Source organism: Sinohyriopsis cumingii, chromosome 15, assembly GCF_028554795.1.
Source record: "Sinohyriopsis cumingii isolate HCF-2022 chromosome 15, ASM2855479v2, whole genome shotgun sequence".
NCBI classification, from domain to species: domain Eukaryota; kingdom Metazoa; phylum Mollusca; class Bivalvia; order Unionida; family Unionidae; genus Sinohyriopsis; species Sinohyriopsis cumingii.
This window is the reverse complement of record NC_142975.1, coordinates 23941877-23963883: the sequence shown is the minus strand read 5'-3', so window position 1 is coordinate 23963883 and position 22007 is coordinate 23941877. Positions and strand designations below refer to the sequence as shown.

At 40.5% G+C, this 22007-nt stretch overlaps 1 protein-coding gene across 2 annotated transcripts in view; it reads left to right on the top strand.

The window, feature by feature from the left end:
• The window catches only part of LOC149781410 (cationic amino acid transporter 4-like), a 50737-nt gene that overhangs the window by 11903 nt on the left and 16827 nt on the right, over positions 1–22007 (top strand). The window contains exon 2 of one of the 2 annotated variants that reach the window (XM_089935502.1): positions 16779–16914. The exons of the other annotated variant lie outside the window; for it this stretch is intronic. The gene's annotated coding sequence lies outside the window, so the exon portion shown is untranslated. The remainder of the gene's footprint in view (positions 1–16778; positions 16915–22007) is intronic. 2 annotated transcript variants of the gene reach the window in all.

The window sequence follows — 22007 nt, the reverse complement described above, 5'->3', positions numbered from 1 at the left end:
AACATGGTTCCCAAGACTCCTTTCAGTAAGGGGCCTAACAAGAGGGGTAAAATGCCTCCACGTTGGACCAACGTCTTCTTCTTTTGACGAATGGGGATTTTCTTTTGAACCATTTGGCGCAGAACGTGACGATGTTTGCCTAAGCATTGTTTCTGGTGTTTGGACAAAGGGATCGTGCCTTTCAAGACGTTCAAACAGCATTCGCACACGGTATCGATGACCTCTTTGGAGGCTGATTGAATGAGTTTTTTTTCGTAGAGGTGGAGAAGCTTTGGACAGGACAGATAACATGTCCCCATGTTTGACTAAACGAGGAGGCAGTCCATTTCTTTTCTTTCCTTGGGGCTGTTTAGAAGAGGGATGTTTTCTGGAGGGTGACATCTTTGAGTCTTCAGCACCAAAAACACTAATACCCCCGACTTGGTCACAGGCCTTTTTTATACTGGAACGCGTCGCCACTGATTGTCTTTACGTCGTATCAACTTCAGGACAGGCATGACACGTCGTGCAGGGGTACGCAACGGACTAAATCGAGCCAGTTCTTGCTTGGACAAATCCAGTAAACTTTGTAACATGCCCGATCTTTCTTGAACTTTGATTTTGGGAGCAGGTACTTTGTGAGCAGCAGCCACTGTCACTAAATTGGAGGGTCCTGCCACTGGGGAAGTTCTTGGGGTCATCAACGGAGAAGTTCTTGGTGTGATCAACGTCTCCAAGTACACTTCAGTTCTTGGTGTCATCAACGGGGAAGTGGATGAACGTGAGGCTGCCGGAGACGCGGTCACCGTCGTGGCAGGTCGTGGTTTGCGAGTGTAAGGTTGCGTCCTGACCGAAGTGCCTCTCTTGCGACTAGTTTTCTTCTGTGGACTTTTCTTTTTCTGGGGACTTTTTCTCTGTTTCTTTTTCTGGGGGCTTTTTTTCTTTTTCCGGGGTGGTGTCTGGTAAGAGGAGGGTCCCGCCACTGGAGAAGTTCTCCCTGGGGACCTGGTTTTTTCTTCTTCTTGGATCTTCGTTTGACTTTTTTCTTGGGGAGAAGTTTGGGGGCATTAGGATCCCATCTTAAGAGAGAGCGAATGATGACCCCTCCTAGAATACCGCTCCCTCCAGATTTCAAAATGATTTGTTTTTTGGTTTGAGTGTCGATGCGGGATCGGCCAGTTGGGTCAAAGCAACTTTGTTTCGATCAAAAAAGCGTTTGGTTTGATGAGGAATCTGAATGATCCCTTGGAGTAATTGACTAGCCGTCACCGTGAACCATCGTAAGACTTCTTTGAGACTAGCTTCTAAGACACGAGCTCATATTTGTGGATTTTTTTTCTCGACTGATGCCATACAAGGCACGAATCAATTTGACGGGAAGATGCGACTGAAGGGACGTCATGTTGACGTTGTGTGAGACAGACGAAAAGGGTCTGAGGTTTTTATAGATTTTTTTGTGGAGTGAAGTTAAGTCGAGGACGGAGACGTGTACAGGACAGGCCCTCCGTCCTGGCACCAGTGGTGAAACAAGTGGGTACGAAATCGCAGATCATCGGGGGTAGTAGGTTTCAAATCGACGAGTAAATAGGCGTGTGGTGTTTGGGTGGCATCGTCGTACGCCTGAGTCAGCCAAGGTGTTCCTAACTGTTTGGCTAAGACTTGCACTTGTGATTTATCTCGAGGGCTTTTAAACAAGACCAGGTAATGCGCATTGAGACTGATGGTGCGATGGGCTTTACTTTGTTGAAACAAATTTTGAGTAATGTAAAGGACACTGGCATTACGGTGATGCCCTTTGTGCGTGATCCACAGTTTAATTTCTTCTTCGTCTTCTCCTAACATGTCGTCGAAAATGACCAAATGGGTTTGACGGGAGTCAGAGACGATGCCGTCGTCTTCTTTAGGAATGCCTTCCACAAACACGATGGAATCGCCTTGACTTTCTCGCAAGAGGCTGTACGCCGATTGCCACTCTTTGTAAAACCACACGATGCGTTGAGGTGGTCGATCGAGCAAATGATGTTTATGTTCGATCAAGCGTTTGACGAATTTGGTTTTGCCTGAGCCGCTAGGTCCAGCAATGAGCATGTTAAAGGGATAGCGAAGATACAAAGCCTCCCAACTGGCACGATCTAAGTGTTCGTCGATGACTTTGACAGTGGAGGAAGAGGGAGGAGAGACAGCAGAGGTAGCCATAGTGTTAGGAATGTCACTTTTGACACGAAAACAAACAAGACAAGAGTTTATATACTTTTTTCAGGACACGTTTATTGAATGTTTTAAACATGAACACGAAAGACAAAAATACATAAAAGCCAAAGGCTTAAGTACAACGATAAAAGGCACATGATAACCATCAACGTTTAATAAACACAAGTGTCTGTACAACATGTTTTGGGTAATGTTCTGACCAGTTCTATAGAGGGTAAGGTCACACAAGTCTCCTCCCGAAAGGGTCTTTCAGGCGTGTCCACGACAGTCCTGTCCTGGGTGACGGGTTCTTCTGGCACCGTCACTAACACTGGTTGAAAAGTAACTTTTTTCCTTGAACAACTCTCGTGCATACTGGGCCACTTCTTGGGTCCAAGCCTCAAAATCCCATTCTTTCCAGGCACGGACATCTGTCCAATGGGGGTGTAAGTCACAAGCTACACACACATCGTCATACACGTCTTGGGTAGCTAAAAGTTGACGAATCTTTTTTTCCCGTAGAGGTCGAGAAGTATCCAGATGAAAACGCAAGGCTTTGAGCAAAAGGAGTCTTTCGTGACCATTTAAGGCCATTGGGGTGGTAAGTACTGTAAAAAGTCCACAAGGAATCGGCTGGTAAACGAAATCCCAGAAAACAAGTCACTAAGACACACACTATGCGTCGTCCCAAATTGATTGGATACAGTTCTTGTAATAATCGATGGTAATGATCCAGGGTTTGAATATGGTCATTGAGTTCCTTCCACGGAACCTGTTGGATTACATGTGATAAAAGTCGTGGCATGGCAGCCTGTTTTTATAGTCTCTTTGTTTCGGAAAGAATACACGTATTTTCTAGCCAGAGATCTTCGTTTTCCAGTGGGGAATTTAAATGTTGCATACTGTAACCGAAACGTCAGAGTTCGTTTGGAAGTTTCCTCTTCCGCAAAGTAGATTCCACGTAAAATATGTCGGTAATCCTTTAACTTGTCTTCCTCAATGCGTTGCACTAGGTGAATCTCGAAGTAACCAAAATCATCAACACGTCGATCATCGGGGCCCTGGAAGTATTGAACAAGGTCTGACCACTGAAACAATTTCTGACGAATCAGTGCTCTTATACCATTCAGGCACCAGTGGTTAAAGATCTGGTGACGTAACGGATGCAACTGTTCTTTACGTTTGACTTGTATTTTGACCAGCTCTCGGTAAATCCTTTCTCTTAACTCCACAGGCAAGCCACGAATGTTCTCTAGCAAAGAATCCATGAATAGGTCAGTCCGTACAATTCACAATCTTCTCCTAGAGCAAAAGTAATCCACATAGTGAGTAATTTCTGACCACTGCCATTCAGGGTAACGTCCAAGAATGTCACTGAACTCTTTTGATGTAAACGGTCTAGAGTAATACAATAGGACGAATGCACACTTGACCCAAAGAAATCTAGCACACTGGTTGACTTTTTTCACTTTCCTCTTGTGAATTTCTCGGCACAAAAGTTCTACAGTCACCCATTGAGATTTCACTCTGGTAAACCCCTGCCAAACTTCCTTGTAAATCTTCTCTTGCAGTTCTTTAGGTAATGATTCAATATCGTTTTTGAAATGAAGTTTAGATACTGGTCTCGGTGATGTCCAACATTTGACTCCTAGCCAAACTGGTTTCTTCTTCGTCAACGACATGGTAAGTTCCTTTAATGTCTCGGTCCCACTAAGGGTAAGTAATGACAATTCGGTGACCATCGAGCATGTTCTACGTAGGCCGAATCTTGCGGTTCCCAGTGGTGAAGTGACACACCGCAACTGAAGCACTTGACTTTATCTCCTTCGCCCAAGTAGAACAGTCCGGCTCTGGCTAATTCTTCGGGGGTCGGGCCTCCCAGATACTTAGGCCATTTTCCTTTGAACGATTGAAGACGATTTTCAAAGTCGCAGTATTCCGACAAACGCACAGGAAACGAATATTCGTCTTTCACAGGTTCATTTCGATGAGGGTTGGGTGACATGGACAGGAGTTTGCTCAGAGCTGGATGACATCCGTAGGGGGGTAGACGTGAAGGTGAACATCCACCTTTAAAACGAAACCCATTAAAATGTCCAAGAGGACGAGCGGCATCGCTTTCGCATCCCTCAGGTTTGACACGCACAGCATCACTTTCCATGATAGGGGTAGTGAGAACAAAGTTCCCATGATGCTTTACGGCATCGCTAAGGTCACAACGTACAGCATCGTACCCATCGCAAGGCTCACAATCGCATTCCACTTCAGAAGCCCCACACTTGAATTGTGCCTTTCTAAACTTGTTTTCTGTTTCTTTGAAAGAATTCATCTTGTTCGCTTGGTCTTGGTAGTCACAATGAACTATCGATCTTGCCTAGGGTTCCTTTTTATATACAGACCAATACCGACGTGTCCATACGGTAAGGTGAAATGATTGGGAAGTCGCACTCGCTTCTGGTACACGATTTGATAGACTTTTTCCAAGGGTCGACTGACGATGTGGTGAGTGGGTAAACGTACAATCTTGATGGGTTGATAGGTGGTCACTTTAAAGTGTTCATCCTCTCCAGATTGCAAGGCTTCTTTCAATACCCCAAAGTTGACCACACGACTGGTACGATAATTCAGTGTCAATCCTTTCACTTTACACGTCGTGTGCACTTCTCCTTGTGGGTCCCGGTATTCGTAGCCGTAATTTTTGGGACCGCCACTGACGAAACTTAGAATCTTGTCGTCGGGATGCTCGTCTGTCCAGGCTCCTAAACGGTCTCCTTCGATGTCAGGGTGCTGTTGACTCGGGTGATGGATGTAAATGCAACTGTCCGTGTCAAAGTACAGGACGCGTTCCCCTAACAGTTCTAAAGCTTCGTACAATTTTAAGCGAGCATGAGCTGTCACGTAAGCCGCAATGATGACATTTCCAAAAGGGTCGTCTTGTACAAAGTCCAGATCTTCTTCGTAATTGACCAAGATCAAATCCTCGCGAACGACGTCCGCGTGTTTCATGTATTTGGTTTTGTCGTGAATCATCTGGAAGTAGCGGGAAGGTTCTGTCAAATACTCCGTCTTGGGTAAACACGGTCGTTGTGCCATTTTGCCCCACAAGCAATTTAACATCACTTTGGCAAACGATCGCCTGCCTTCGTTTTTCTCGATGTGATCTAAAGGAATACCTTCTTGTTCATAGTATTTCTCTTTGAATGTCTTTTGGTCTTCTGGAATGTGACACCAGGACGGATAGCCGCTGGCTTCTTGCTTCAGTTTCAAAAAGGCATCCACGTAGTCGGTGAAAATGCCTTTCTGAGTGGGGTCACCCTTGTGGTATTGTTGTGTCTTGGGAAAGTGACAAATTTCGTACACTTCTAACAGTTGGTATCCCATGTCCAGAGCTTTGAACAATTCCACGCTGACCCACGTCCCCGTCAAGGCCCGTTTTTCCTGGGTGTGCTGACAAGGCTGATCTTGGTTGCACGTTTCAGCACAAGTACGGCACAAAGGAAACATCAGTTTGCCATGACAATGGTGAGGTAAGACGGGATGGTATAGGTTCGTGGGAGGCAAAACTTTGCACTTGATCAAGCCTTCGTATTGTGGAATGTTTTTCAGGTCGATGTGTTCCGTGAACAATTGCGGGTGCCCTGCAGGAAAGCGACAATATTTGCACACGTAGGGATACAGCGAGCACACGGCCAAGTATTTGATTTCTTCTCCTTTCTCTTCGTCGGCTTGGTACAGCAAACAGGTGGCATTGGTCCTTCCTCCGTACAAACTATCCCTCGGGTTCAGGGGGTCCATGAACTGGTAACTTTCCACGAGGCCTTTAAACTCGGGATCGGTTTTCAAACGGTGATCGTATTCGTGTTCCCACATTTCCACCACTTCGTATCCTTCCTGTTCTAACTTTAGGCGTTGCTGACAAGTGGCCTGGTACAAGTCTTCCATGGTTCGTTGTAAAAACTGATTTTTATTGCCGCGGTCAGGATAACAGACGGGACATCCGTGAAATAAGCAACCGTTAAACTCGTACACGATCTTCGGGTTTTCTAAGTCCCAGCCATCGACCGAATACGTTCCGATGGTCTTTTCGCCCCCTCCTTTGCGGGCATGCTGAATCCACTTGTCTTCCTTGTCGCACAAGTAATGTAACCAACGTAGGGCTTTGACCGAGTATTGACGTTTGACAAAGTTGGTCGTTTGAGGGCTGATGACAGCCACTGTGTTTTCAGGCATGAATCGTTGCCGGTACACTAAGGAACACGCTTTGGCAATGGTGCAAGCTTCTTTCAAAGGATCGACCCCTCCGTGTTCCATGAACAGTTCTCGAAATTTTCCACAGCAACGCCGTAAAATGTCCACGTCGGAACGACAATACTTTAACATTTCTTCCTGAAAGTCAAAAGGGTCGGAGGCATGAGTCTGGTACCAAGCGTAGAAAGCTTCTCGTTGTTCAGTACGCATGTTGTCGGGGTCGTAATAGTGAGCCTCAGGCAAATGGGGTAGAACAGCATGTTGATTGGCTTCGGTATTGAAAAAGTGAGGAAAATACCCTTTAGCCATTTCTGTCATTCCAAACGTTTTAGGCATTCGACTCAAAGGCATGGCCAAATAGCTCATCGAATCTTTAAACTGTACTTGTCCCACTTGCATGAAAATGATTTTGGCTCCGTTCAAAGTGACTTTAGGACGTTCGGTGCCATGTTCCGTATAGTATCTCAAAAGAAACTGTCCATCGTATCCGGAGAAATTGTGAGCCATCACTGTGGCATGACGATGACAATCTCCGTAACGTTCGATGTCCTCTTGGCTCCACGTCTTGTCGATGGGGTCTAAGACCCATCGAGCGAAATCGGCTAGCGTGTTCGGTCCCCGAAAGATTTTTTCACGTCCTCCAGGAATCTTGCTGCAGTGAGGGCAATGACTGAAGATAGGTTCTTGAATGCACTTCTCGCACGCTCGATGAGCCACGCAGAAATTAGGAATGTGAATGCCGGTCTCTTGCATGCATTCGAAATCGAAAAAGATGAAATTGCCTTTCTTCTTGTGACCATCCTCTTTCTCTGGTGGGGGTTGGTATTTTTGCACGTAGCATTGGTGTTCCAAGTCCACGATGTGATGACAAATGTGACATTTTTTCTTTCCTCGACATACGTGTGCCTTGACAGTATTGGTACATAGGCCTTGTCCACACGTAGGGCACACTCTCAGGAGTTGACAAGCACATTTCTGCTGTGAACCTTGCGTCTTGAGATGTTGTTGGTAACAGGCAGGGCTGACGTGCGCAGACAAGCAGGACAATGTACTCTTTCTTGTCCTTCGTCCAGACAGGGTGGAGAGGCCAAACATCCTGAGCATTTCCATCCACAATGCTTGTGTAGTTCTCGATTGTTATAGCCATAGTCACATTTCTCACAGTAATAACCGTATCCCAGGAATGCAGTGATACTGGTAATGGTATCGAAATGGTCATCGTGATAATAGACATGAATGTATTTTCCGTCCTTAACGTCTTGGCCTCGAAACAACAGAGGTCCGCGCACTTCTTGAGGGTGCACTTTCAAGGTGTATCGTGGAGCTAGGGCATCTTGCAATTTTTGCATCTCAGGAATGCCGCAGGGTGTGTCTTTGGATAGGCCAGCTTGTTGTAACAGGAGTTCTGCTTCACTTCGTTGTTTGGCTCGGTCCGATTGTCGAATGTTCTCCCAGGCTTTTTTCCATTCTGTCGTGTCGTTCTTGTTGGCGTCGGTTCGTCCCACCACGATGGCTCGGGCTAAACACATCTGGTCTTGAGAATTGTGAATTTGGACGAGGCTACGCTTAATGCTGCGAAGGTCGTTCACCAGTAACACCTTATTGCGTCCAGTCCCTTGAGGAGAAGAGACGTGAGTCATGTCCAGTGTGGCTTTTCCATCGGTGATGTCAAACTGGTCATTGGATTGTTGCACGTGTTGAATCTTGTCCATGACTTTGGAAGCGGTTAGTTCTGCGGGTCTGCTAAACTCGATCCAAACAGGGGATTTCAAACCGTCGTGTTGTATGGAGAGTCTCAAGCGATCTTCTTCTTTGGGTTGACATTGTCGCTTGAGTGTGGTGAGCAAAGAATCCCACACCCCGGTGATGAACCCTTCTGCTTTCTCTAACGGTACTTCGGACTTGAAATCTTTAAACTTCACCGTGTATTTGTAAGCTCTAGAGGAGCGCTTTTCCGTCTCTCGAATGGAATAGTACTTTTCAGGGTTGACTAAGGGTGGTGAACTTTGTTTAGAGGGTTTGAATTCTGGTTCACTCATGTCCTCTTCAAAATCACTGGCATGAATTTGTGCCAAGACTTCAGCTCTGGTACGAGGCGATAGATCACGTTTCTGCCTCTTACTTTCTTCTTCTTTCTTCTCAAATGAATTGGATCGTTTCATCTTGAGTGCAAAACGTCAAATGACTAAAGTTTAAACACCATAGGCTAATTTATAGTCATGGCAGACCAGCGTATATAAAAGGGTGTGTGTCTTGTCCTTTCACTATTCATTTCACTCTCTAACCGAGCACAACGATGGAAGAGACTAGCCAAATCGAACGTTTCATCAGAGCTTTGCGAGGGGTCATTAGAAAATTTTCTTCAGACCAGCCGACGGACTACTCTCCTTCCTTTCGAGATAAAAGTCAAGATACTTGCTATATCTGTCAGAAGAAAGGGCATTGGTCTTCAGAGTGTCCAGACCGTCAAAAAAGAAAAACAGGGGTTAAAAGAGACAAAAGTCAAGATACCTGTTATTATTGTCAAGAAAAAGGACATTGGTCTCCAAATTGCCCAAAAAAGAAACAAGAGAAGTCAGAAGAAGAGAGGGATTCTTTAGAGAAAGAAGACAAAGAGGAAGAAAGCAGACAGGTGAAGAAAAAGAAACAGGAGAAGAAAAGAAGAAGGGAAGAGAGGAGGAGGAGGAGGAAAAGACTGTGACGGTGAAGAAATTGAAAAAACAGAGAGAGTAAACAAAGAAACAGAAGAAGTGTATGAACTTTTTAAAGTGCTCTGTTGTGAATTGTGAATTGGATTGTAACTATTGATTAAAGAATAAATTAATTATACAAGGTAAGTGTCTTTGGGTTTTGATTTTAAAATAAGAAGCTACACTCACGCACTCATATACACATACTATAGGGGTAAAATGGGGCTTTTTTTTAGTTATTGGCAATTGAAAGTGTATCTCTTTTCGAGGAATGTGGGTGGCCCTGAAAAGGGCCTTTTTCTTTGGTGTAGGGGTGAGTTTAAGCAATCAACTTTAACTGCCTTAAACCTTTGCCACGGCCAAGGCCTACTTCTGGACTGCGTACTGTTGATGATGATGATTGGGTTGAAATCACTAAGGGTGGTACGGCAGGCTTAGTCACAGGGTTGACGTGTTTAGCTCGGGAAGGTCGTATTCTCTTCGGTCGTAATAAAGAAGTCTGATACATTTGTTTCAGACTTCTTAACTCCGCTAAAATGTCCAACAGTACCGTAACTGTTTGATTTTCACCCTCTTGTTTCTTTGCTGCTACTTCTTCTTCTTCTTGTTTTTTTTTTCTTACCTCTTCTTCTTGCTGCTGTTGCTGTAGGAGAAAAGCTTGTTCCGCTTCCTTTTGTCGTTGTATAAATTTCTCCAATTCTTCTTTCTGTCTCTGTCTAAAATTCTCCACTTGCGGTAATGAAGGTGACGAAGGTTCCGGAACAAATTCTTGCGAGGTAAGAAAATCCACAAAATCCCAATTTACCTCTTCTGAACGTAAGTCCGGGTTCCCTTGGGCGGTCTCCACTGCTGGTGCACCCCAATGGATCGTTTTCTGAGTTTCCGTCATGTTGAATCACTGTCGCATCGATTGACTGCACACAGGTGCTAGCGAATCTATATAGACCACGTGACGTCACAGACTGCTCTCTTCGGATTGGATGCGGGTTAACTGAATTTTGTAACGCGTGTTTGGATTGGTGAATGAACTCAATCCGTTTCAATCCTTCCAGCCCCTATAAAATAAGCGCAGTTCACTGCATTGATTCACCTGTTCTCGGCGCCTCAAGATGTGGACCACAGTTGAATCATCCACCCTTGTGTCTTCAATGATGCTTAGGACGGACATGCTAATGTATGTCCGATCCAAGTGGACAGTTGTCCACAAGTCAGACACCAGTCTGTGGATACGAAGAGTCTATGTGGAAAGACAAGGATGCCTCAAGAGGACTCTGATTTATGGCCCTGCACATATGCCCTTTATGTTAAGGGATACATTAACATAAACCCAAAGGCCCTTTTCAGGGCCACCCACATTTCTCGAAAAGAGATCGACTTTTAATTGCCTACCCCTTTTTTTATTTTTTATTTGTTTAATTTTTTTCTATTTTTAAAAAAAAAAATAGAAACCCTCCCCGTTTCAATTTTACATAGACCCTATACAGTCCCAGGGGTGTTAATGTTAAATTTACATAGACCCTATACAGTCCCAGGAAAGGTCTGTAATGCTAATTCCCCATAGACCCTATAGTGTCCCAGGGTTTTTTGTCCATGTTAAATTTACATAGACCCTATACAGTCCCAGGGGTGTTAATGTTAAATTTACATAGACCCTATAGTGTCCCAGGGGTGTTTTTAATAAGTCCCACAGACCCTACGGTATCCCTATTCACTACTTACTGCATTATTATTAAATGAAATATAATATATTACAATTAATAATAAAAAGATTCCAAATTTTGATTGACAATAACTTAATACAGCAGTGAGTGGAAATAGACATTGAAAAAAAAAAAACACGTGGGCCATATAACATTCTAGTAATTGAATCATTTAACAACAGTATTCACACAGAAAGTGCAATACACTATATACACGTGAATGCATTCTTGTCCCATCTGATGTGAAGACTAACTTACATCATGTTATGAAATTCACCTGGTGTGATTGATTTGCAATGTCGTGTGATCAGGTTGTATCATAATTATCGCACAAATGTTGTTTTAAAAAATATAGATATTAGACAAATTAAAATATGTAAATTCGTGCATGTAGTTACAAATTATAAATAATTACTGATAATTACATTCTGCAGACGATGCATGCCCATCAGGTAGTCAAACTCTTTACCATCCAATGTACGACACGAAACGCACATAGTCCAGATCAGTCTTTCCCCACATTTTCAGTTCATCGTCCGACATTTTCTATGATACCAATTCTTACACAGTGAACATTTAACAGTCAATTGAACAAATTTGATTTGCATCCACCACATGTAAACCTGGCTATGCGTTTTTTTATACTGAAATCTGCCATGATTCCCTTTTAAAAAAATCACAAATGAAAACAAGAAATGTGCAGTATTTAAGCTTTGTTTCAAAATGAGAGACGAGCTCATGAAACATTAAGATTATATACCTTGGATTTAGTTGTTTGTAATTAACTCAGTAATGTTTGGTTTTTGATCAATACAGTGTCGGAACTGATACGTGATGATCACGTAAAATTGAATTTGGCTGAATAGAGATTTTGTTAAACACGTGGCTCTGATTTTGTATAGAAATATAACAGTGAAGAATTAAAGCATAGAATTAAAACTATACACCAGTATTTAATATGTGTATATATCTTATTAAGTATGTTTTCATTTGTGTCAGTCCGTGCGCCTAATGCCTGCATATACGAATGTTTTTCATATAGGCAAATAAGTCGTAACAATCTTAAACAACCACCGATTTTGACAAATTTGATATCAATTTATAGCTTTCTCATCAGTCTAAATCGATCTAATCCAATAGAACTGTGTAAAAATGCAAACTAAAAAAGTTGTTTGTTTTTGTTCATTATCACTTGCGACTTTACCAAACTTCACATCCTTGCTATATGCTTCTACCCTTGCCATTTTACGATGGTGCCACATATTTCGAAGCTATCACTATATATTTGAAGTATAAAATTAAAACTATACAACAGTATATGATATGTATATATGTCTTGTTGATTACGTCTTCATTTGTCTCTGTCCCTACACCTAATGTCTTTATATAAGTACGTATTCATAAAGTCAAATAACTCACATTAATCTTAAACATTTACCGAATTTGGTAAGTAAGGTGTAGGTTGATTGTTTTTTATTTGGCAAAAAATGGGTTTGTGGAAAAATAATTGTTTAAAAATTAAAACAAAATGTTTTAATCTTAATTATAATCCTACTTGACTCATTACGTATCAGTAAATCACAGGTTTATTATAAATCGGGGAGGGAGGGGAGCGTTGCAATTTTGAGAGACACAATGCGATTTGGGGTGGATTTGGGTGTTTCGTAACACCGCGAGTCTCGAGTATGTAATAAAGCTTGCCAGTCGATTCCAGAAGGTCCGCTGTTTTCCTGGGTTCATCCATCATCAAATTGACTGGCCACCATGTATAGCATTTCATGTGCTGAAAGGGTGGCATTAAACTGATACCAGCATCAAGTATCAGATGATATCCATGATTTCTGAACTGAGATCCAAATCGGTTTTTCCTGACGGACACGCGGTACTAATTGTAAGGAAAAATAGGAACCAGTCTGTAAATGGGTAAAGATAAATATTTATATAAAAAAAAGGTTTTTGTGAGTTTGGATGACCAGGATTTGTTGGTAATGAAAGTTAGATGTTGGTAAAAAGAATCTTATAAGAGCTTATCCTAGTTGTAACTGAAGAAGAAAGAAGTTCAGAGACATTGTTTTATTGATGGAATTTCAGTCCTTTAACAGTCTTGAGTTTGGAACACTCATAGTGACTCATTACTAAACTTAGCACCTGCCTTTGAAAGCATATATTTCAAACACATGTAGGTCTCGAAAATACAGCGGCTCAAGCTTTTTCTCTACACAGAAGCTGTCATCCAGGATGTATCTATACTGATAAATATAGGTGTGATCACGAGCACTCAGATATTTAAAATTATTGAATTTTAATATCAGTTGTGTTCGTATAGGTTTACTATGGGAACTGACTTAGTACCATGAGTCCTATAGGTGCCTCGTCTAACAAACAAACCCAAAACACGGAGTTTGTACATTAATATCTTAAACATATAATAATGTAAGGATACTGTAACTAGAGAAATTTTTCCAATACAGAATTACTTTCTGCAGTTAGTACTGTGTTTAGTGAACTATTATTATTATTGATATTAATATTATTATTACCCCACATTGTGGGAAAAGGTAGTGATTATGTCGTCCTGTCCGTCTCTACTGCTGCTTGTCCATCCGTCTATCGTCTCTTCGTTGGTAATGAAGCTTATACTGTGCTACATCGTTGAAACTACTGACTTGAAACTTTGAGAAATAATTGGAAATGTTCTGCTGATGGGCGCAAAGGTTTTAACATTGTGATGTGAACTCTGGATTTGGAGGAATATGGTTCTTTAAATTTCAAACAATTTCTTAAGTATCATAGGTTTAGTTCTCAAAGTTGGCAGGGGCACCAGGTGGACAAGTGGTCTAAAGAGCTCGCCTTTACCGATCACTGACATCTCGCATATGCCCGTGTGGGTTAGAGTCTCGTGCTTTGCAAGTGAGGGTATGTGAGAAAGATGCCAGTAGCTTCCCGTGAGTCGGTGGTTCTTACGTTTATTTTCCCGGGTTCTTCCTCGACTAGTTATTCTGGCCGCAATGAATATTATATTGTTATGCACATTTATTGTTGTATTGCTTGTCAGTTTTTTCTCCATCAGTATATGTTATGTACAGTTGTAGTTTGAACTTGGCCTTCTCCAAAATCAAGTTCTTTGTGTACCAGTAATGTTTATTTTGTAAACAAATAATAAACAGTTAATATTTCATTCTGAGTGTGGATTAAGTATTCAAAGCATTATTAAAGTAAACATGTTTTCTTTAATTTGAGTTACAAAATACAGTCTTGACTCTAACCTCTGAATCATCTAGAATGGAACGTTCCACTCAGTGACAGAATATTTCCAGAAAATGGTAATGAAGATCATTGCAAAGGACACGAGTTAGAACAGAGGTACAAACAAGAAGAAAAAACAACAGACCAAAAAAACATTCCATCACGTATCAGTGAGGGCTGATGCACACCTAAGTACATACTCTAAGCAGAACGTGTTTGTCGTCTGTTGTGAAGAATCTGTGACTTTGTTCTTACTCTGACTTCCAAAAGGAGAAATGATGTTTCACACTCAGACTACACCGTCAAGAGAGCCTTTGCAATCTTTTATTACCGTCGCGTGCGCTCGTGAGGATGATAGTATCCATGTATAGCCCTTGTTATGGGGAGATTTGAAGATTTATTCACCATAGGCAAGTCATTTTCCCCGAGAGAGAAGCATGCACCAACGATAGACGAATACCCACAATAACAATTGTTTAAAATCTTAATGGACGCTTTAGTAAAATAATATTTTTTGTGATTTTTCCATTCCTTTATACGCAATGACTTATGTAGCTTAACCCAGACAGTTTTTCCCTACTTATATTGTGTCTTCCAAGAGTGTAGTCTTCAATTACTGAAGGAAGTTCAGTTCTGTTAAGCACTATAAAATCAATAGCCTTTACAATGTAGTACTACAGATAAGACATACTCAGTTACGGTCACTATGACAACGGATATCATCAACATAATTTCTACATATGTACTGTGGGCAATGTTTTCATTTATTCACGATTTGACTAATGTGTTAAATATGTCTGCATGAAAGCATTCGTCTGATTCGCTGTAGGATTACGTTCAAGCGCTAAGTACAGTAGGTATGCATTTTTCAGATGCAAAGTATAAGCTTGTCGCATTTTGCTTTTTTAAAATTAAATGTCAGTAAGTACAAATCACATGAACAGAAAAAGGTTTTCGTTCCACAAACCGCCATATGGTACGAATCGATAAAGAGTCAACATGTACATGATCACTCAAAACATGTAGAAACAGTGAAAGACTTGTATACAATGATATTGAGCATTATATGAGAAAGCTATTTTCTACATGTGCAGTATGCTTCTACTTCTCTCAAACAGATGAGGTCAACGGAACTAGTCATTTCACGATACATTGATTTTTCAATTATACTGGCTGTCTCAAGGCTGATTCGCTTCCATTGTGTTACAGGGCTTGTAAAATCGAGTCATGCACAACGACGGAGGCATTCGAATGTATTTGAAAGTCGCATCACTTCATAAGACGTAAAAACACAGTATTTCTCGTACCGCAATCAATAGAATGATGCATTAGAATTCATTTCAAATAAAATGCATGAAACTCATCCAATAAATTAGACCTGTTTATAAATTTAATTTCAAATGAGGATTTATGCAAAACCCACTATTTATCAAACGCTGAATAACATTTCTTATCTTAAGTAGCCCTCCCGGCAAAAGAAGAGAGAGAGCACCTAACTTCAGAATTGACGACTAACAAATACTATTGCAAAATGTGGCGAACAGGAGGAAAATTTACCCTTGGCATAGTTTAATATTCCGGAATAGGCAAACTTTTCTTTTATTCTGATACTATAGGAGAATGAACTAGACAATATTGTAGATCAGTGTGCAAACATGAACACCAGCGGCCGTTATGCCACGTCATTGAGATAACATTTGAATTGCTGGCTGCATACCGATCTTTTGCTTGTGCATTCTCCGTTTTGAAATATAAAACCTAGATAACCTAAAACATCTCGGTTCTCTAAGTAATGTATTTAATGGAGCAGTCTTGTTTTTTTCCCTATTTTGTAATGAATCATTTTTGTCCAAACAGGTAACAGCTGAATTTCCATTAGATGTCCGATATTCATAAAACTGTAAATTATTTTAAACTTACATTGAAATTTTAGTGATCAGCAAGGTTATGTGAAGTTTCTTACTAGCAATTATTGTTTAATCTAGAAGGCTACCAGCATTTGCATTAGTTTAACTGGTGTTTCAAGGGTACGATAAGAGCTATGAATATTGCATACATACATACATACATACATACTCATTTCCATTATTTTGTTTTTCCCTTCAGTGCCAAAATTTAATTAGTTATATATCCTAAACTTCTCAAATTATAATTTGTTTCAAAGGGCTTTATCCTGCGCAAAAGCTTTTTTAAGTTTTGGTCCCACATGTTTAAATCTAATGACCCCGATAATTAATGGTGTGTATTCCCACTATTGTTGTTGAGTTTAATTATAGTGGCGTGCGCACAATTGTGCATGTGCCACTTTTTTCTGACTGCACCGCAGTCTGCTAGTTGTTCCTGGGGAAGGGGATGGTGCCACCTCCCCCAGGCTTTTATGGATTCAAGGAACCCTGATAGTGTGGCCTCAATCTGTGGGTCCATAAAGGTCCCTACAGTTGAATGGTTGGCTGTCATTAGTGGGAAGGAGAGCTCGGGAACGGGATTTTTTTTTTCTTCTTCAAAATGTTCTAAAAGGAGGAGGGATGTTCTATGCTGTTTATAGAGGTTCTTAGTAGAAATCATGTATGAAGAGAGATTTTCAAGGTTATTATGGTATTACTAGTCGAGGTGTTTAGGGTGTGTTTCCTACGTTATGCTATTTATAAGTTTTTAGATATTACCTCTTTAAGTTATTTATTGATTAATGTTTTTAGAGATTGAATATTATTTATACTTTATTTAGCAAGAGACCGGAGTCCTAGCCGATTACACGGTTCGTTAAGGACATCTAGGACCGGAATCCTAGCTGATTACTCGGTTCGTTAAGGACATCTAGGACATCCGATTTTGCGGTTTCCTTAGTTTTTTATAGGTGCTTCGTAAGTGAATTCTTTATTTAATACTTTTATAAAATTGAATGATATGTTATGGGGTTTTATGTGGTGGCTTCTAAATTTATTTAGCTAGTTACTGGGTCTTTTGGTTTTGTGGGGATAGTAATTATATTTTGTTCCTAAGTCCTGCTGAGTCTATGAATTGATTTCTATTTTGATATGCTGATTGTTTATTTTTATTAAAGTCCATAAGTAACTCTGGTTATGTGTGTGGTGATCCAATCTCTTTTTGGTTTTTGATAAATATTTTCCGAGCGGGTTGATATTTTGGGCATATATTGAATACGTGGTGTAGATCTTCGGTGATATGGCAGTTAAAGCAGTTAATGGTTGCTGGTTTGGGTCCTATAAACCTTCCAAAACTGCTTGCTAGTTTAGTTTTTCCAGTTATTATCCTGTTTATGGTTTTCTGTTCTAAATAGGTACCCTTAGGTAGCTGTATGTTCCTATCTACGTTTTTTTGGGTTTCATGGTGCTTTTTACCTTTTGTGGAGGAGTTCCAAAAATCTTGCCATGTTTGGTCTATATATGTTTGTGCGAAGCTTATTACTTCTGTAGAGCTATAGTTGAGCTCGATAGAGTTTTGATCTCCTAGTTTGGTTTTTGCAACATTGTCTGCTGTTTCGTTGCCAGAGATTCCAGTGTGCGACGGTATCCACATGAGCTCGACTAATTGATGTGCTGTGGTGATATCGTCGATTAATTGGCATGCTCTGTCGAGGAATTGTTCCCTAGAGTGTGTATTGCGATTTTGGATCGATTTGATAACGTTTAGGGAATCGCTTATAATGACTGCTTTAGGTATTTGGTTGTCTTTGATCCATTGTAGTGATTCAAGTATAGCCCAGAATTCAGTGGTGTAAATGGAGCAATAGTCAAGTAATCTGGATCCCGTTTGTATATTGAATTGAGGGATGACTATTGCTGCTGCTGTTCTTGGTGGGTTGTTTGTTTTTGATCCATCGGTATATATTTTAACATAGTCCAGGTATTTTTGGTTGATTTCATTTACCAGTACAGGTTTTAGTAAGTTTTCTTGTCCTTCTTTATTGCCTAATTTGGTAGCTTCAGTGTTAATCTTTGGTGGTTTTTGTAACCATGGTGATTTGTTCTGGTCTGTATTGTTTGTTACCTGTTTTTTTAGTAGAGGTATCTTTTCTCTTAGTTCAAGGATTACTTTGTCACTTGGTGTGATGGGTATGATTTTGGGTTTGAAGACAACTTTACACTTATTTATAGCTTTTTTGGTGTCATGGTTGTCTGGGTGGGTATCTAATCGAATGGAGTATCAGATGAGCAGTTCTTGCCTACATCATTTTAAGGGTAGTTCTCCTGTTAGTGTTTGTAGTTCTTCTAATGATGTTGAGGGGAGTGTTCCTGTGCATAATAGTAAGGCTTTGGATAGTGTCAAGTTTTTGTAGTACAGGTTGCTTAGCCGAGTTTTATGCTTGGCAACCGTAATCCAGTTTTGATCTAATTAGGCTTTTATATATCGTGAGGAGGGTTTCCTGGTTGGATCCCCAGTCAGTCCCTGTGATGTTCCTGAGTAAATTGAGATCTTTGTTACAATTCTGGGTGAGTTGTTCAATGTGCTGTTTCCATGTGAGGTGGTTGTCAAAGAACATTCCTAGGAATTTTACTACTGTTGCCTTATCTTTATTTGTTATGGCATTTTTAATTTTTGGGGCTGAGGTAGTTGCTTTCCCTTTGATGGCTTTTATCTTGCCCCATATTTGTTTTGAGTTTGATTTTAGACTCAGTTTAGAGCAAAAGGTTTGCCATAGATTAATTTTAGCAGTTTTTATAGTTTGTTTTAGTGCTTTTTCTTTATCTTTATATTGCTGGAAGTAGATATAATTTTTGGTGCGTTTATATTTAAGGCCCTTTTTTTGTCTTTATGTGCTCTAGTGCACTGTTTAATCCACCATGGTACAGGGTTTTTATTTTGGATATTAGTTGTCTTTGGTATGCATCGGTTAGCTGCTTCTATAAATGTGTCTGTTATGTTATCATAATACATGTCAATACTAGGGCTTTCTAAGTTATCTGGATTTACTCTAGCTAGTAATAATTGGAATTGGTCCCAGTCTGCCTGTTGGTACCTCCATTTAGGTGGGGTTTCGTTTGAATGTGTTGAGGTTTTGTTTGAATATTGATTGTGATGTCAAAATGGTCACTTCCTAATGTATCTTCCTGATCCACCCACCAATTTGTGATTTGAGCCAATTTTGGGGTAGTGATGGTTATGTCTATGGCTGAGAGAGTGCCATCCTCAGGGTTTAATCTAGTGTTCGACCCGTCATTTAAGATGACCAGATTGTTCTCAGTTATCCATTTTTCAACCATTTTCCCTCTTTGATCTTTCTTTTTACCTCCCCATAATTCACTGTGTGCGTTGAAGTCGCCACAGATCATTAGATTGTTGTTGTTGTTATTAGTGATTGCCTTTAGTGAGATTAGGTTGGTAGGGCAGAAGGTACCCCCTGGGTCGTATGCATTTATTATTTGAATGTTTGTGGTTCCTATATTTATCATTACTGACATTATTTCGATGCTATTGTTGATGTTTAGGTTAGGGGGTACTTCTGTTACTTCATAGTAGATTAGTGTATCTATTAAAAAGATTGCTAGTCCACCCCCTTTCTGCCCCATGGGTCTGTTTTTAAAGATTCCCTGGGTATAGCCTTGTAGTTTGGGCAGGCGTTTGTGTTCTTGTGTTATGAGGGTTTCCTGTAGGCAGATTACGTCTGGTTTTACGGCCGTATTATTCAGTTTGTTCTGCAGTTCTGATAGGTTTTTAAAGATTCCTCTGCAGTTCCATTGCCAGATGGTGATTTTATTATTTTTTGTACTATTCATTTTTGACGTTGTCTTTATCTGTTAGTCTTGTGGTCCAATCAGCTAGTATGGTGAAAATGGTTTTGAGGGTTCTCATTATGCTACTGAGATCTTGCATTAGGGTTCCTGTTGTTAGGTTCATTACTTCCTGTATTAATTCTGTGTTGGGGTGTGTGTTAGGTTTGGGGATGTTTGGGGCGACAGTTTTGTTTGTATTTGGAGTGTTATCAGGGTGGTCATGGTTTGTTACAATGTGGGTTGTAGTTTTTTGTTCTTTTGTTTCCTGATTCGAGGGTATGTTTTGCGGTGCAATGTTTTCCCTTCTGAATCTGCATGGAGAGTTTTGGTGCTCATTGATTGTTTCAGAGGTAGATTTTGGTGTGTTGGGGTTGTTTTTACAAATAATGTTTTTGGCAGAATGGTAGTTGAGGTGTTTTTCGTTCATTAAGTCCACTATTTGTTTCTCTTTTATTGCAAATCTGCATTCTGCCAATCTAGGATAATGGTTTTCTTTACAGTTAGCACATTTTTGTTTAATTGTGTGGCATTCTCCTTTGTGTTGACCTCCGCAGTACTTACATCTTGGTTTGAATCTACATTTGAGGGCATAGTGTCCCCAGTGCAGGCATTTGGTGCAAAATCTTGGCCTATTTATGTAATTTTCCAGCTTATGACACACTCCTGACTGTCCTAGTTTTATTATTGAGGGTATTGGCTCGGTAGCCTTTATAACTGCTTTGTTTGTTCCTTGTCCCTTGTGATTTTTAAGACGATATACTTTGGTGGTCTGTGTTCCATTTGCTGTGAGTTTATGAAGTAGGAGTTCATTGCTTATGTCCTTGTTGTATCCGTTTAGTGCTATTACTTTTTTAAAGATAGTGGTTTTAGTGGGTTCAGCCAGATTAGTTGTGGTTTCACTGTGTTTGGAGTTCGAAGTGACTCGTGTTTTCCTCTGAGTGCTATGGTGTCTCTCTACTTTGATCTTTATTGGGCCTATAGTTTCAGTTTGGATGAATTTTTCCACCTGTTGAATTGTGCTGCATTGGACAATCAGGTAGTTTCGCCTTGGTCTTATCAGTTTGAATTGTCCAGTGTGAATTTTGGCCAGTGCTGTCATAATACTATTGGTACTTAGACTAGTAATTCTGTTGCACCTGCTGCTTATGTGTATGGTGTGTTCGATGGAATGATAATTGTAAATTTTGTTTTGGGGGTTATGTTGTTGTTTTATTTCCTGTTTTGATTTAACCTTACTTGTGGGGGTTTTTTTTGGTTGTTTTGGGGTTTTAGTGGGCCCTTGCCATTACCTAGGTATGTGTTTTGGGTGTTTTGGGTTGTTTGGGGTCTTTGGGTTGCCATATTAGTGATGCTGCTGGGTAGTTTTGTAGTGTCTAATTCATTGGATTTGTTCCCATAGGTTTGTGGTTCCCTTGCTGTTATTATCCCAGATGGTCCAGGAGTTTGGCTTGAGTGTATAGTTTCTCTCCTAATGTTTTGATTTATTGTTGTTTGCTTGATTTCCTGTGTTGGTTTGTTTGCATGTTTCTAGAATTGGTTATTTCATTTTTGGTGAATTTTGGGGTGCTGGTTATGGTTATGTGGTCTAATTGTGGGGAGTTTAAGGTATGTCGGTTACTGTCAAATTCATTTGTTAGGTTTGGAATAGTGGTGTCTATATCTTCATTTGTGTTTGGTTTTTCCGTTTCCTTGAAGAGGATTGGCGATAGTATTGGCATTGTATTTATATTGTTCCCTGGAGTGTAGTTTTGTATTTCTGGTAGTTTCTATTGGTGGGGTGGGGGTGTGTTAGTTATGTCTGCTGGTTTGTGGTTTGTTTGGTCTGTGTTTGTGACCAGAATTTGGGGTCCCAGTGTGATGTTGGTTGAATTCGAGTTTGCTGTGGTTGGTACGACTTGCGTTAATCTTGCTTGTTTTACATGCTTTATTGGTGCTGTTTGGAGTTGTGATACATCCAATATTTTTACTGATTTAATGAGAGTTTTGTTTGGTGGTTTGTGTGTTCGCATGTTTGGATTGAATAGAGCCATTTGTTTGGACCTAGTTTGCATTCTTCTACTTAAATTGCGTATAGCATTGAATGATGACTTATCTTTTGTTTTTGTCCTAACCCAGTCTGCTCCTCCGCTAGAAGTCTGTCCTTTAATTTGTTCCTTTGTTTTCCTTTGTTTTCTGTTACGTGTTCCTATCGTTCCTTTGTTTGAGAGTTCCTTTGTTCTGTG